Raw genomic sequence first — 4338 nt, 5'->3', positions numbered from 1 at the left:
ACCTCTTTCTCTGTTTCCTTGTCCACCCTGGTCTCACTTCCCTCCTCCGACGATCCCTCAGGAGCCACGGATTCACTATCAGACGCCATGGAGTCCTCGTCTGGGAAAAAACGGTGCTTCCTTGGATCTTTTATCTTCAACCCATTTGTTCTCTTCTTCCGATGATTCCCTTGGTCGTTTCTTCTTTTTCTCCTTCTTCTTTGTCTCCTTCTTCTTTGTCTTTTTTCCTCACAATGGTCGCCCAATCATCATCTGAGGATACCTCCTCTCTGGCTCCTTCGTCTGGTGCCACAGATGTCAGGCTATCGGTGTTAGGGTTTTGATATTCCACTCTCTCTTTCTCTACAGCCACCTGGGAAGTTGGAACCGGAAACTGAGACGACGTGCCCTCACCTGCCTCCTGTTCCGCTGGGCCAGCACCTTGGTGAGTATGGTCTTCACCTTGCCTCCCCTGCTCTCCTGATGTTCCTGCTTGCGCTTCCGCCGCACCCAAGACGACTGAGGCAAAGCTGCGGGCTTTCTTTGGGCAGTTCCTGTACTGGTGGCCTTCCTCGCCACACAGGTTGCACACCAAGGCGTGGTGACACATCATCGCCACGTGCCCGATTCGGCCGAACCGCCTGCAGATTTCAGTCTTGCAGTCTACCCCTAGGTGACCTTCTTGTCCGCATCTCCTGCAAGTTTTTGGTTGTCCAGGGTATACCAGGGGATGCAGCACGCCTCCGTGTGTCATCAGGCTGGTCCGGAACCTGGCCATATACCGCCATTTTGCTGTCCAGACGTTCTCTTCATCGATGACCTTTTTCCCCTCACCCTGGATGTTCACAAATCTCCTCAAAAAAAATGGCAACATCAGATTCCGGCACGTGGCCGTTAAATATATGAACAGTAATTGGCCGAAGTTCACGAGCAAACAAGGGTTCGATCACAGATTTTGCTAAGGGATCTGTATCCCTCAATAATTCTACCTTGTTCCAAACTCGGATGACTTCTGGTTCTGAGGTTACTGTTAAATCGTAAAGATTCCTGTTCAGGAAGTCCTGAATGCATAAAATATCTTCCTTCCTGACTCCTAGCAAGCTGAACACAATTCTTCTCTCAAAGGTTCGCCTGACCATCCACGCCGCTGAGTCCTCTTGATGCTTAAGAACAAAGCGCACCGTGCGCCGCATCTGCCCCTCACGGGACAGAGGGCACCCGGCCGCCAAAGGGAAAGGCAACTCACCCTTCGCTGCCGACATCTGGGAGCCCCACCTTCACCCCCTGGGCTCAACCCAGAGCGATTCCAGTGGTGGCTCGAGGTCTTCCGGACTTCTGCGGTCTTCACTGGGTGTCTTCTGCCTGGATTCGATCCTCTTGCCTTCCCTGTAGTGATGTCCCCTCAGGTAGGGTCTGCCGCTCTCTCCGTCCTTCGCCCTTCTCGTCCTTTGACAAGTCCTCCAGCCGCGGTCAGGCCACGCGCTTTTGGATCTTAGCCAAAAGGCCGAGAAGCGATGCCCACAAAGGCGCGGACCGACGCGCGGGCGTTCTGCTGGCGCACAGTGGCGCAGGCTGACTCCTCTGGAGCCCGGGACCCGCGCAGCTGCTGGCCTCCCTGCAGCCAGAGGCCTGCCGCCGGACTCTGCTCCCCCTCTCTCTTGCCTGCCTGCCTTCCTGCCAGTCCCGGGCGGGGGCCCTGCTCTTTGATCTTCTGTCAACGGCCTGACAACGACCGCAGCCGCAGGGGGCGCCAGCCGGCCGGCCTCCTTAGCTTAGGCCCCTTCCACCAGCACCAGCTGTGCCCAACCAGCTGCAAGCGAAAGCCGAGCGCCAGCACCTGCGGGCAGAGGCAAGGGGCAGCTCTCTCTCGGGAGGGAGGGACGGGGACACGCGCGCGCAAGCACACACCCCTGCCTGCCGAAAAAAAAGAAAGAAAGGTGGATATACTAAGTTTTTTGGAGGGAAAACGCCCAGCTGTCGAAAGGGGCCCGCCTGCAAGGACGGGGACGGACACACACAAAAGCCACGCCTGCCTCCCTGGGAAAAGTCTGAAAAAAAGTTTTTTGGAGGGAAAACGCACGGGAGCCGAAAAGGGGGCCGGCCTGCTTGCCGAGAGAGTCGAGATGCGGGAAAGTGCACAGAGGGAGCACGGGAACGGAGACGGAGACGGAGACGGGGAGGGGGAGAGAAAGACAGACACAGAGACACACAGATGAACGAGAGTCGAGACCCGAGAAGAAGGAGCTCCAGTCCACCTCCCTTGCTTGCTCGCTAGCTACGTCTGTCTTTTCACCGCTGAGAGAAGGTGGTGCACCGCTCCCGGAGGCGCTGCAATACCGGGCCGATGCGTGGAGAGGACGGAGCAAGCTCCTGATCCAGCTCCCTGTTCCAAAAATCCGTTTAATATGTGGTCCCCCGATGGGGGACGTATCAGATATTAAACTGATAAGAACAGATTTTTTTTGTTGTTTTTAATGCAAAAATAGAAAAACAGGGGACAAATTAATCATAACGGAAAAGACAAAAAAACAAAACCGTCCATATACATTATTCACAAAATCAAAAACAACACAGCATACCCATGAAAAACGTTAAAGCAAAACCAAACCCTTCCACCTTTCCCGTGCCGCATGGTATCCCCATCTTTGCACGTCCCTCTGTATGCGCCCTTTAATGTCACCTTCTGATAAACACCTTGTGCTGACCTTTCTTTCCCCTTTTTTATTAAAATATCCCGTGCCTCCCACACTTCTGATTTAACTAGGCTTATTAACAGCCATAACAGAAACTTCTTGCCCCCCCCCCCCTCTTAATCCCATACAAAACAACTGATCTCGTGACTCTGAAGGACACGTCTAAAAGATAAAAAAATCGCTGACATTTCATCCAAACCTTTTGTACAAAGACACAATCCATAAACACATGTCTTATTGACTTCGTGGCCTTACACCCTTCTCGCGGACATGTGTAGGTCTTTGTCAACTTATGCTTGTAAAGCACCTCTCTCACAGGCAGTCTACCCCATACCACCTTCCAGTTGAGGTCAATAAGTCTGTGATCCAGGCCCCGTGGCTGGATCCTGGTCCACACGTCTGCTTTCTTTTTCTGCTCAGGAGGGGGTTTAGATGTCTCTATTAGTCGTTGGTATAACCTTTTGTGACTCAAAAATATTGTTGCGTCCTGCCTGTCCCAGTACTTTGCCACCCAAACTTTAGCGTGTCTATAATACCAGGGCAAATCACTTCCATGTGGCACTGAGTTGGACCATGTTGTCAAAAATGTCATATACTGTGCAAACCAAAAGCGTACGAAGTACTGGTATGCATGTTCTGTAGGGGAAACCAATGCTAGACACAAGTTGGAAACATAAATACAATCTAGCTTCAATGGAAAGTCTGGAACTTCCCTGCCCCCCTGCTCCAGCCTCCGGAAAATATCTACATGTTTGACATACTCATACCTGCCACCCCATACAAAACGGAAGACTTCGCCGACCAGGAGCCGTCTATATCTTGGCAGCAAGGGATACACGTACACCAAGTAGACAAAAAGAGGCAGTATGTCCACTTTTAATACTAAGATTTTGCCCACCAAGGTCAATTTTAACTTGGTCCACAACCCCATTTTCCTCCTCGCTTTCTCTATCCTGGAGTTCCAGTTGTGGCCTCCTGAACCTCTCCGCAAAAAATCCACTCCCAGGACTTTAAAAGGTCCTGTGCACAGTTTAAAATCACCAATCCATTGTTGTGACACGTCCCAGGGGCCGAAAGTTTTGATTGTGCTTTTTCCTGCATTAAGGACTGCCCCAGACGCCCTCGCAGAAGTTTTAAAAACTTCCAAGGCGGCTTTTAGACCGAATGTTGAATCTACTACGAGGGTCACGTCGTCTGCATACATTGTCAGCTTAACCCTCTCTCCCCCACTGCCTGGCAGCATCAAACCATTTATTCTTTTTTCAGCTCGAATGGCTGATGCAAAAGGTTCCATATAGATTACAAACAACAAAGGGGAGAGAGGGCAGCCCTGTCTCACCCCCGCCTTCTGATTCACTAGGTTGCCCAGCCAACCATTAATGACAGCTCTACTGCCTACCTCGCTGTTTAAGGTCTTTAGCCAGTCAATCATGATTGGCCCAAACCCCATCTTCTCCAAAACCCGTCACAGAAAATCATGGGACACCCTATCAAATGCTTTTTCGAAGTCTAAATTGACAAGCATTAAAGGTACCTTCCTCTGTTCCGACCATGCGATGACATCCCTCAATAATTGCAGCGTCCACCTCCCTGATTTTCCCTTGACTCCGTCTGGTCCCTGCCGATTACATTAGTCATCACACGCGAGAGTCTGTGGACAAGCAAT

At 51.5% G+C, this 4338-nt stretch overlaps 1 non-coding gene across 1 annotated transcript; it reads right to left on the bottom strand.

Moving 5' to 3' along the window:
- Positions 1-2282: 2282 nt before the first annotated feature.
- On the bottom strand, positions 2283-2474 carry LOC138223370 (U2 spliceosomal RNA). Its single transcript, XR_011181818.1, has one exon. It is a non-coding gene; the product is annotated as a U2 spliceosomal RNA (small nuclear RNA).
- Between the last annotated feature and the right edge of the window lie 1864 nt (positions 2475-4338).

The sequence above is a fragment of the Lepisosteus oculatus genome, chromosome 16, assembly GCF_040954835.1.
Source record: "Lepisosteus oculatus isolate fLepOcu1 chromosome 16, fLepOcu1.hap2, whole genome shotgun sequence".
In the NCBI taxonomy this organism is placed as follows: domain Eukaryota; kingdom Metazoa; phylum Chordata; class Actinopteri; order Semionotiformes; family Lepisosteidae; genus Lepisosteus; species Lepisosteus oculatus.
Note: the sequence above shows the minus strand (reverse complement) of the source record. Positions and strands in the feature narration are given on the sequence as shown.